The sequence below is a fragment of the Callorhinus ursinus genome, unplaced genomic scaffold (genome assembly GCF_003265705.2).
Source record: "Callorhinus ursinus isolate GAN/ISIS: 27379988/994484 unplaced genomic scaffold, GSC_fseal_2.0 scaffold20, whole genome shotgun sequence".
Lineage (NCBI taxonomy): Eukaryota > Metazoa > Chordata > Mammalia > Carnivora > Otariidae > Callorhinus > Callorhinus ursinus.
In genome coordinates this window covers 26816021-26828882 of record NW_027397082.1, presented here as the reverse complement: position 1 = coordinate 26828882, position 12862 = coordinate 26816021, and the positions used below count along the sequence as shown (strand labels likewise).

The following is a 12862-nucleotide window of genomic DNA, read 5'->3' as shown; positions in this document are numbered from 1 at the left end:
AACGAATGATCTTCATACCTAAGGAAACTAAAATTCCAACAAGGTGAATTGAGCCACACAGTAGTGCCAGAACTTGGAATCTGGGTCTCCTAATTTCAGGGACTCTGCATGACACCTAGAGATTGCTTCCCACCATGTGACAACATTCCTGTTACTGAATTCAACAAACCTTTATTGAACATCTATTATGTGTCAGACACTCTGCTAGGGATCCATGATGAAGAAAACACAGTCTGTCCACAAGGCATCAGATAGCCTTCCCCGGGACGCAAGCCTCCAGCTAGCCTCCCTGCATCCAGCCTTCTGCCCCCCCCCCACCTGTCCCTCATGGCATCATCAGAATGACTTCCTGGATCTACATGCCATGACCTCCTAGGAATAATGTTCACACTCCAGGCCTTGTTTCCATTTCCATACCTTTGCTCATTTGGTGCCTCCCACCTAACATCCTCTGCTTCTCAACCTGTAAATGGTGTGACCTACTTTATTAGCTTGGAATACAAACATAGTCACTTTTTTTTTCCCAATTAATCCCCTGGAGGTCTTATTAGACCTCCTATTAGAATTGTATTTGCCTCTCTATGTTCTCCTAAAATTTGTACAAGCGTACAAGGGGATTTTTAAGTACAAATAAAACACCAACTAGAAAATCTAATCTGGGGGTACCTGGGTAGTGTGCAGTTGGTGAAGCCTCCGACTTTCGGTCTTGGTTCAGGTCATAATCTCAGGGTTGTGAGATTGAGCCCTGCACTGGGCTCTGGGCTCAGCACAGAGTCTGCTTAAGATTCTCTCTCTCCCTCCCTCTGCCTCTTCTCTACCCCCCACTCAAATAAATAAATCTTTTTAAAAAGGAAAGAAAAGAAAAAGAAAAGAAAAGAAAAGAAGAGGGGAGGGGAGAAGAGGAGAGAAGAGAAAGGGGGAAAGGAAAGGAAAAAGAAAACAAAACAAAACAAAACAAAAGAAAGAAAAGAAAAAATCTGTTCACTTCTTGTTGCTTCATGCAGTTAAGGATTGCCCTGCACCATCTTGGGATACTTGTCTGCCCTGTGATTATGCCCTGCTCCAGGTCCTAATCCAGGTTGCCAGTTATAGCTCTTAAAATCACAGCTATCTGCTGAGCCATGCCCTCAGGGCTTTATTCCAGTGACTTCCACAGCCATCATTAAGCTGTATAAAGCCCAAGTCACAAAGCCAGACTCCTCTTTTCCTCAGGGTAAGTCCCTCTCTGGAGTGATATTCTGCTAGTCAGTTCGAAGTCCTGACCACCCTGGTCCATGCCCATCAGATTCCCCTCACTTCCAAACTCTGCTCCTGTCCCTTCCCTTCTCAGAAGGGCCTTGTATGCAAATTGACCCAACCTTCAGAGTGCTGCAAACAAGAGGGAGAAGCCACTAAACAAGTCTCCATTATACCTTTCTCCCAGGCCAATAGGTGTCTGCTTATATTTGCTTAACGAAGAGACACCATTTGTGACTCTTCAGGCCCCAAGCTGAACAGCTATGTCCATCTTTTCAGAGGTATGCTTGTAGTTTCTCAGTTGTTTTTCTAGGTTGTTCTCTACCTCATAACGTATTATACAACCATCTCATGTCTCATCCTTCAAAGCCCTGAGAGAGGGTAAAATATCTTTCTTCCAAAATTCTTATAGTGTTTATATAGAGTCCATATCTTGATTAATTCATTTATTGAACAAATATTGACCGAGTCCCGATGACGTACCAGGCCCAGGCACTGGTTTTGCAAAATTAAACAGGCCACAGCCTCTGCCTCCAGAGCCTACTGAGCACGTGGATTCTATATTGAGCTGTGTTGGTCATTGTGATGGTTGCCAAAGCTGTAATACCAGAAGGCCCCCTCGCTCTGTCACAGTTAATCTGGTGGATTATAAGGTTGCAGCTTCGATCGGATTGCAGCCCAGCTTCTGCCTTCCCATGATCATGACTATTACTTCTTTCTACCCCCCAGCCCATCAGCACCTGCTCCATTTGAAAGGACTGTGAAAAAGGATCTCCTACCCTCCTACAGAAGTATTTGTAAGTGATAAGGCAGAAAGCATCTTAGCATTCAGTTGGGTTTCTGAAAAGCATATAACCTGGTAGATTCATCAGAAACTAATTCTATTCCAATGAATTGAATATATTTGAAAACAAATATACAAATATTTATATGGCAACTGCCGTATGGCCTGATGAGTAGTCAGTTTCAATCAACCTTTTGGACCTTCTTTGTTTTTGTTGAGACGAACAATAATCCTAATGTACATAGAGTTGTTTTGTAAATATAAATTCTTCTTTGAGTGAAGGGAAAGGAAAGGGGAAAGGAAAAGGAAGGCCTCAGAATAAGTGCCTACCTGCCTACAAAAAAGATAACCATTTGAAGTTGAGGGAGATGATGGACATTGATAAAACCTTCCCCAGGCTCAGGGGCCCAGGTCGAGGAAACATTACAGGTTTCTGAGTGAGTGTGGAATCCAAGAGAAGGAACTAATAGCAGCTAGTGGCTGCAGAAAAGCGGGACTTGAGGTCCAGCCAGAAAGGAGGCGATTGCACTAAAAGCTGGGGCTGAGCAAACTCACTGAACAACCCAGGCAATCATTGGAATGCATATAGCCCGGCCACACTGGACTCCGAGACTTTGGAGCACACCTGTAAATTGCTTTCTTTTGTTTTTTCTAAAGATTTTATTTATCTGACAGAGGGAGACACAGCAAGAGAAGGAACACAAGCAGGGGGAGTGGGAGAGGGAGAAGCAGGCTTCCCGCTGAGCAGGGAGCCCAATGCGGGGCTCCATCCCAGGACCCTGAGATCATGATCTAAGACGACGCTTAATGACTGAGCCACCCAGGCACCCCAAGTAAATTGTTTCTGACATATCACATAGGCCCTGAAATTCCTAGCAGGGGAGTCAAATTTAGCTCTGGAAGGGTCATATGCTTTAGATGATTCACAAAACAAGTTTAAGGCAGAATGAGAAACAAAGGAATCAAGTTTTGGGTCTTAGGTCATAGGCAAGAGAAGGGAAAGGCTCCAGTTCCTTGGGGGGCTGGAAGGGACCAACAATAAAAGGGTAGCCTCCCATTTGAGGGTGTCATCCAGGAACTGGCCACAAGATAAGATAAGAATCATTCATCTACAGGAGGGACTACAAGGTCTCCTAAAAGGCCTTGTTGGCAAAGATAAGGCAGTCACACTGCACACTTGGCCCGGGTCCCAGCTGCAGTGTGGTTCTCCACTAAGTGGTAGGTCCCACAGATGCCCGTGTGATCCCCAATTGGCTGGCATCGGTGGGCCGAGAGTTAGACCCCAGTTGGGTGAGCTTCGAGGCAATGCACAGTTCTGAAATCTTAGCTTGTTGTCAAGGTGATCCCCACCAGGAACATTTGGAGCAAGGATTGGCCAGGACAAGTCGATCCAGGGTTATGCCTCAAGCTTCCATAGAGCTCAGACAATAGGAAGGGGCCATTTTTGCCCATGGACATCATCTGGGGTATAGAATAGGCCAGTTTTCTAAGGCATTCAAGGAATTAAAAAAAATTTTTTTTCTTAGGGGGTGATTGGGAGATGTTTCTAAGGATAAGAGAATGGAGTATTAGGAGAAGGGGAAGGGTTAAGAAGTAGGAATTATTGAATATCTACCGTGCACCAGCTGATTTATTTGCATTCTATCTCTTAATGCTGCAAAAAATTCCATAAAGGAAATGTGACCTCTCCGCATGTGGCAAATGAGAAGACAGATTCAGAGAGTGAGCTGCCCATGGATGCTAGGAAGTGGCTGGGTCAGGATGCGAAGCCAGTTCTCATTTTTGGCAGAGCCTATGTTTTCCCAATTAGATTGAAAATCTAATTAGATTGAAAATCTAATTCAATAACAACAAAATATTAAAGTGTATCATTTAATAAGGCATAGAGCTGGGCCCTGTGGGCATATACAAATATGAACAAGACACACTGTCTCTGCCTTACAGGCTACCAGGAGACATAAGAACTGTAATCAGGGCGCCTGGGTGGCTCAGTTGGTTAAGCGACTGCCTTCGGCTCAGGTCATGATCCTGGAGTCCCCGGATCGAGTCCCACATTGGGCTCCCTGCTCAGCAGGGAGCCTGCTTCTCCCTCTGACCCTCTTCCCTCTCGTGCTCTCTATCTCTCATTCTCTCTCTCTCAAATAAATAAATAAAATCTTAAAAAAAAAAAAAAAGAACTGTAATCAGAAAGGCTGGAAACTGATAGCAGATAAAATCATCAATATTAATAGCTCCTCAACCTCACCTTGCACGCTCCCCCTTCAGTCACTAGGTCTGACTAGACTGGCCATCTTCCCAGTCCGCACAAGACTAGCTCGTTCCTGCCTCAGAGTTTCTGCATTTGCCCTTCCCCCTACCTCTCCTGACCTTCCCCAGCTCAGTGTCACTTTCTCAAGAGTCCTTACGCATCTCCCTTGCCCCCTATACACACGCCTTCACTCTCTTCCCTCCCTCCTGGCTTTATTTTCTTCCTAACAAGGACAGGCTTTGAAGTCTTACTGTCTAGGCTCCAGTCCTAGCTTCACCACTTTCTAGCTGTAAGATTCGGGGCAAATTTGGGCAAATTAGAAACTCCCTGAGCTTCCATTTCCTGTCTGTTGGTATATAATAATTGTATGGAGTGCAGAGTGTTTTGTGAGGACAAAAGAGAATAATTAATGAAAATACCTAGAGCAATGACTGGCATATAGAAACTGCTTAATATAGGACAGGTCTTGCTGTTATTAATTTGTTTGTTTCTTGTGTTTCTTTCCCACTAAAATGTAAGCTCCAGGAAGGCAGGAATGTGGTCTGTCCACCATGACATTCTCAGGACCCAGCCCGTAGTAGCCCCACAATAAATACTCACTAAATGAATAACTTTCTATGTACCAGGCATGGTTTATCCGTGGTTATCACAATAACTCCACAAGGCAAGAACTATCATCATCCTCATTTTACAGATAAGATTCAGAAAGACTAAGTACATTCCCTAAGTCCACATAGTGGAAACGTGGTGAGCCAGGATTCAGGCCACGTGGCTCCACCCTGCTATACCACCTGGCTTGAAAGTCAGGAAGGCCACGGGAGTGCAGTCAATGAGGCAAAAGCAAAGGGCAGGAAGAGGAAGAATTGGTTGTTTTGTGGCCTTCAATTTAGGTCTCCAGGAAAAGCTGAGTGGATCTGGACAGGGTTTCTGAGTGGGTCTGAAGGATGGGCAGCATTTATGCATAGAGATTGAGGAGAGGGGCGCCTGGGTGGCTCAGTCAATTAAGTGTCTGCCTTTGGCTCAGGTCATGATCTCAGGGTCCTGAGACTGAGCCCGAGTCAGGCTCCCTGCTCAGTGGGGAGCCTGCTTCTCCCTCTGCTGCTCCCCCTGTTTGTGTTCTCATGCTCTCTGTCAAATAAATAAATAAAATCTTTTAAAAAAAGAGAAATTGAGGAGAAAACATTTCTGGAAGAGAGAGAAGGAAGAACTAGGGCACAGGCCTAAAAACAGGAAAGCTCTGAACCTGTTTGAGAAAAAAACAAATTGTCTGACTAGGATATGAATGCCCCAGGGTGTGACATATTGAGTCACTGCTATTAATGCATTATTTGTAAAGGGGTGACTCCTGAGGGAAATTATGCAATGCCAGCCTTTCTGTGTCCAGAGGTGGAGACGGTTAGTCACCTTGGAGCAGACTTTTGTCTTAATGGGAAAAATCACTTGAGTGACCCCTTGTCCGGGAAAGGGGAGGAATGGGGAATATGTCCTGTGGTCTGGTCAAGGCTGCCCCCTCCCCGCACCTCTGTATATAGAGCCCCAGGGCAGTGGAGCCAGGAGAAGATGAAGCTATATGCAAACTAGTGCTTCTGGAAGGGAAGGGACCACAACCACACTTCCCTTCCCAGAGCAGAAGTGTAGAAGCAATTAGCCCTGACTATGGCCCAGCTCGAAGGAAAGGACACTAATGGCCCAGAAGGAACTTGCCCCAAGGTAAAAGCCCTAGACTGGTGTCCTGAGTCCAACACAAAGTTAAGGCAACTGGTGTGGCACAGGGTGAGGACACAGGGCACAGGGTCCTTGGACCCCAACCACCCTGACCAGTATCATGCTTTGGAAGCATCCACTGAGCACATGAGAGAGCTGAAAGCCACCATCCTGAGTCACAGCCCTGCTGTGATCACTCACACCTCTCTGCATTGTTAGACAAATGTCCGCAGAGTGAGGGATGGAATGCCATAACCAGAATAGTGTCACTATTGGAATGATAGAGCATTCCAGTACTCTCTCTGTCTAGATTTGGAAACAGTATTGATAGCCACTTGTGATTTTTGGCTAATTCTGAAGGAGATAAGCTTCAAACATGGATATCAGTCTTTTTGTTCCCTAGAGAAGAGGAGCTATATAGCAACAAACTGGGGGAAAAAAGAGATTGAAATGTGACCATATTTGTATTTCAACCTGTTGATGTGGTTATAGTTTCCCAGAAATAAGCAAAGACATCTCCAAGCAACACCCTGCAGCAATAAGGCAGGTGACTGGTAGGAAGAGGGAGGAGCCTGAGAGCCCAGGATAAGGAGCTCCATCAGGGTAGCAGTAAAGGGTGGGAAGGCAGGCTGCTGCCAGGGAAGACACACTATGGCCATGTTTACAGCTGCTCCGGCCATCAGCTAGTCCCCACCTGCCACTTCCAAGATTATAGAGATATTTAGAACAGACTTAAACTGCCATACAAGGACTTAATTTTTTATATAAGGCAGACTCTCCCAACACATAATCTAGAAAGGTTATGAGATTGTATTCATGAAGATAAAACAATAATAGACTGATTCTCACTGGTCATCAGGAAAGCTTTTGGGTAGGGCAGTGGCTGGCAAACATTTTTCGTCACAGAAATCTTTATTAGAATAAAATCTTATACAGAATCTCAATATTTAAACTAGAGAAATATGAGCAGTTTGGAGGGAACCCATGGCAAAGATCCACTGAGCCATGGATACCAAGACCTTCCATGTATCCCCCTGCCCCTGCTCTAGCAGCCCTGGGAGGCCTGCTAGGAGTACCAGGGGCTTTGTAACACACAGTATAAAAAAATGCTATGGTGGGAGATCTGGCAACACAGACCCTAAGTCATAGTCCCTCATTTCTCATGAATCTTTACTTGTAACACAGGTTCTTGAACCACAGCTGCTTCTAGAACAGAGAGGGTCCTGTCCTCAGCCAAGATCAATGGCCCAACTAAAGTAATGGGTCACAAGTCTACTGTAGGCATTCCTCAGACAGTCAGCTGATGGTCAGTGTTCCAAGGCACAGCCATTTCTTGGCATCAGTTCCCAGCCTACGAAACACCCGTCAGTGATGGGCAAACTGGAGTGGCACCACTCCCACACATTAAGACCTGCAGACAAGCCCATCTTGAACCACCCCCAAAGCATCCTCAGAGAGGAGAGCCTCTTCAGAGTCCTGTTTTTCCAAGTGCCATCAGTGCCATCCCAAGGGTGACTGTAAAGAGCCCAACCCTACTCCTGGAATAATCAGAGATGAAGGGGACAGACACCAGCTTAGACCTCAGTGACAAGGCCCATATGAAGGACTGGCAATCCCATGCTCACTATGGCTTGTTCACCATCAGATCTCACAAGCCTGGCACAGTACTTGGCACATGTAGATGCTCAGCAGATGCTTGCTGAATGTGCAATAGAATCACTACATCAGGAGACAGGATTGGCTCTGGCTCTGTCCCTAATTAATGTGTGACTTAGGACAACTCATTTCTCATTTGGATACCATTCACCCAATTATAAAATTAGAAAGTTGGTCATGTAAGTTATTCCTCAAGAAATGAAATATTGTTCACTAAAAAAAATGAACGTTTTAACTCCCTAGGAACCCATTCATTTTTGTTATTTGGGTATAATTTTGGATTCTGCATAAATTTAATTTGAAAAACAGTAGGGGAGAGCTTATTTTTTGGGCGGGGGGACAGTTTATATTTAAATGGTTGCAAACTACTAAACCAAATGATCTATAGGATTCCATCAAGTGTTGATATTTTTTGCAACTTTATTTCCCAGACTATTCATAGCAAATTCCAAAGAGATGATGAGATCAAACTGAAAAAAAGTGAATTCAATTTCCACTTGGGATTATACACCTGAAACTAATATAACACTGTATGTTAACTATACTGAAATTAAATTTTTTTTTTAAAAATTCTACTTGGTTCCATCTACAGGTAAAATTGTGAAAGAGCCTAAGGTAGGTTCCCATGTCCTCCACCCACCCTTGGACACACGATTGTGCTGGGCCAATAAACAGCTGGAGCACAATCCTGGCATGTGCCTCCACACCAAATCTATTTTCCATTATATCCCCCTCAGAACCTATTATGTCAACTAATCTATTGGATTAACAGAGTCAGGCTAATGCCTTAGGATCAACAGGTCTGGAAGGGATCTTACAGTCACCTGCTAAGTCACTTGGTAACCAAGGCCCAGATCAGGAGAGTGATTTACCCAAGGCCAGAAGCAAACTCCAGGTTTCCCAGTTCTCAGATCAGTAAGTAGCTCACACCCCTGACTATAAATGAAGATCGCCCGGAGGGCTTTGTAAAATGCTGTGTGCTCAGTCTCCACCTCCAGAAAGTCAGAATTAGTCTAGAGTGGGGTCCAAGCATCACTGATTTTTTAAAAAGACTTTTTATCCAAATGTAACATATATATGTAAAAGTGAATAGATTATAAATGTAGATGTTAATGAATTTTCAGACACCCATGAACCCAGACCAAGAAACAGAAGATCTCCAGCACCTAAAGCTCCCACCAAAGATAACTGCTATCCTGATTTCCAAAACATAGGTTGCTTTTGCCTGTTTTTGTATTTTATGTAAATGGAAACACAGAATGTCCTCTTTTATGTCTCACTTCTTTTGCTCAGAATTATGCTTTTAAGATTCATCCATATTGTTTGCTATGGTTATAGTTTATTCATTCCTATTGCAGAAGAGTATTTCATTGTGTGTATATACCACGATTTGTGATCCATTCTACTGTTGATGGACATTTGGGTAGTTTCCTGTTTAAGGATATTATAAATTGTGTATGTTGTAGCATGTATCTTTTAGTGAACACATGCAAGCATTTCTTTTGAGTGTATACTTAGGAATGGAATTGCTGGGTCATTTGCGTATACCTGTGTTCAGCTTTAATAGACACTGTGAAACAATTACTTCAAGTGACTATAGCAATTTATATCTCCTACCTGAAATGTGTGAAAGTTTCAGTTATTCCACATCTTCACCCAAACTTGGTATCATCAGTTTTCTTGGGTTGTCATTCTGGGGTGTGTATGTGAGGATATTACATTGTTTTTAAGGTCCCCTAATGACTCGATGGACAGAAAAGGATCAGAACCTCTGCTTTGTCCCTACCCTCATGACCACTTGAGGCTTACGAAAATAATGCTCTTGCTTTTATTGTCTGACTCAATGCTTCTACAATACCCTACAAGCCAACTCAAAGTGTTAGACCACTAAAATAAAAATTTTCAGGAGATTTTCCTAATTTATACAAAAAATAAATTGGTGTTTAAAAATTTTACTTAAAGTTCTCTGGGAAATTTTACTTATATTTTTGGCACTCACTGTTGCTTTCCACCAGTGAATGCTAGTAGTCAACAAAATAGGTAAGAAATGAAACAATAACCTCTTCCAAACCCTCACATGGAATTCTAGAATATGCAATTTGTTTCTATAAATGCTTTGTTGTTGTTGTAACCACAAGCATTTCCTGCTAAGCATACCCATTTCTCTGTGCTGAAGAGGCCCTTAATGTCCTTCATTCTCCTCTCTGGGATTCCTTCTTCCTTACAGCTAGGAAAAGGCAGCCCTATGTACCACATGATCCTCTTCTGCCTACAACTGATTGCATCAAGAGTAAACACCGGGCTCAAGTTGATCCAATCAGACCCTCTTTCAGCAATTAGGAATTAGGACTTAAAGGCTGAGTAAATTATTTAGGGCCATACAGTTATGTGAAATTGGAACCAAAATTGGTACCAAATTACTTGAAAGCCACATAAAAGCTGATGTGACATTGGCATGAGCAGAGCTTAGGAGTATATACCTACAAGAGAGCTTGAGAGCAAAATTAAACATGGATTGCACAAAATAATTTCAGTCTTGGAAATCCAAATTATTTTAGTTATCTGGTACCATAGCAGGACAAGGGGAAATGAATGGCAACTACTTTTTGTCATTAAATCAGAAAGGCATAGAGCCTGAAATAGAGATCCAGATTCAGGAAAAAAAATCTCTTAGCATATTAAGTAGAGTAATCCTGAAGAAGTCCTCTTGAATAAGGGATGATAAATGGAAATTAATGGTTCAGATGCCATTGATACTAATTGAAGGTGCATTAAATATCATTGATTTTGGTATTTGATATCGTTAAATATCATATATCATGATTTTGTCATTATTTGTTTGCTGCCTTTGTGGTCTTTTTTAATGCACGTAAGGAATTCATAAGCTTTCATCAGATCACATAGTTATTATTCATTTAGTATAATTTTTCCCATACAGTTTTAAATCTTTTTAACATGAATTTTTCAATCATGTGCCTATTAGGTAGTGGATCTCTAAAGTTGGAGATGAACAAGTGAATTAACAGACAAGTTAGGAGGAAATCAGCAGTGCTCCATTTAACAGCTTATTACTTTATTTTTAATGAATATATCAGAATTGGCTAGGTTTTGCTATGGTAACAAAACTCCAAACTATTAATGGCTTAAACAGACAAAGATGTATTTCTTGTTCATACCACGTTTGATGTATGTTGGCAAAAGAGCTCAACTTATCATAGCAACTCTGTGACTCTGATGAACAAGGGCTCCATCTCAACATAGACTTCCATGAAGACTGTACTATAGGGAAGGGAATTAGAAGAATCATGCACTGACTTTAAAAGCTTCCATTCACATTTCTCTCACCAAACCATGTTATATGGCAATGCCTATGAAAGAAAATGGGGGAAGTGCAAGCTCACCATGTGCCCAGGAGAACCAAAATATGTGTGACTAGTCTTAATGACTAATGCAACGTGTGCGTTTACAAAGTTATTCTGTGTGCTTTACCAGTTGGCTTTTCTGCTGGCAGAGTGGCTTCTCGTTTGTCTGATGGAATTAAGTAAGTCAATAATTTCTGGTGCTCCACAGGTGCACTGACACCTGAGTTCATTTGAAAACTGCTGGCCCAACCCATGGTGGGAATTCCAGTTAGATGGGCAGGTATCACACCACGCAGACAACCCTGTCCACCACAAACTTAGGTCAGTCCTATTTCCAGACCATGGTGTTCATGAAATATTATAAATCTGGATACTAGTTTGGGTTTTGGGAACTGGAGAAAAATAAATGGGCCTCTCGGAGAGAAAAGAATCCAGGCAGGTTTTGTGAGTCCTGTTTGATTTACAGTAACATGGCAGCACCACAGTGAGGGAGTGGGGGTGGTGGTGAAGACCATGGTGTTATGTCATGAACTGGCTTTGAGTCTCAGAGAGTCACCTTCCTTTCCTGTCACGTGAAGAAGTTAAAAAAGAACAAATTTTAAGTACACAACCCTCTACAAAAATAAATAATATTCAGAATCCCAGTGTATAAAATAGATACAAAGTGATACTAAAATGAGGGGGAAGGACCAGCCCCACATCCCATTATATCTCACAGAAAACAGCAGTCCTTGAAACATGTTCACATAGAATCTTTAGAACTCCAGGGAACATGACTTAAACGCTATTATTAACCTCTGAGATGCTTCCCCGTGATCCTGTTACTCTAGTTTTAACGCCAGCACTTCCTGGTTCCAAGTCTAAAGAAACAGCGCTCTTCCGGTTCCGGCTGCGCACAGGGGACCAAGAAGGCGGCTTGGCTGGCCGTTCTCGCCACAGCGGCCAGGATGTTGGTGACCAGAGTATTTAGCCTAACTGGCGAGCAAGCCATTTCCACCTCCGTGTGTATGCGAGCACATGGAAATGTGAAGAGTGAAGACAATGCTCTGCCCAGTTATGTCGACCGGTGCGACTGGCCCTTGCCTGATGGCGGCACACGTCAGGATTTTTTCTGCCAGCCGCAAGGCCTTGAAAGAAAAGGAGGAGGCCCCCTGGAGTAGCCTCTCCACTGCTGAAAAATGTTGAATTGTGCCGCATTAAGTTCAGCGAGAGCTTTGCTGACATAAACAGGAGCACGCACAAGTGCAAGACAGTGGTGGGCGCCGCCATGTTCTTCTGGGGTGTCCCGCTACGGTGCTGAGCTGGGAGAAGCACTGTGTGTACGGGCCCCTTCCCGCACACTTTGAAGAGGAGTGGGTGGCCAGGCAGGACCCAGAGGATGCTCAACAGGAAGGTCAGGCCGATCCAGGGCTTCTCAGCCAAGTGGGACTACGACAAGAACAAATAGAAGAAATAAGAACCCTCCCGCATCTGAGCCTCACCTTGTTCTGCCACCTCCATGCAGCTCAGCGTATTTGCTGGAAACTGTTGTGTTGCAGTACCAATGCTAATATGTGAGCAGTTTCTGTGGAAGAAAAAATAAAGAAACAGCCAGCATTCACAGCCCTCCTTCTCCGGCCCCGTGGTTGGCACAGGCTGGACACAGCCCCTCACCCCTCCATGCAACCAAAAGGCCCTCTCTCGCCTACGCCCCATGCCTTGAAACCTGTTATTATTGCAATCCCAAAGCTCTGTGCCTAGGACTGCCAATAACGCTGACATCTTTTGCCTCTACTTCCAAGAGGGTAAGCCATGCCTGTCATTTTGAAATCTCACAAGCCAAAGCTCTTCTCTTTCTGTGCCCAGTCTCTGTTTTCTCTCCTCTCCTCAAGT

At 43.6% G+C, this 12862-nt stretch overlaps 1 pseudogene; it reads left to right on the top strand.

Annotated features, from left to right (window-relative positions):
* Positions 1 to 10732: 10732 nt before the first annotated feature.
* On the top strand, positions 10733 to 12446 carry LOC112830553 (cytochrome c oxidase subunit 4 isoform 1, mitochondrial pseudogene; annotated as a pseudogene).
* The last annotated feature ends 416 nt before the right edge of the window (positions 12447 to 12862 follow it).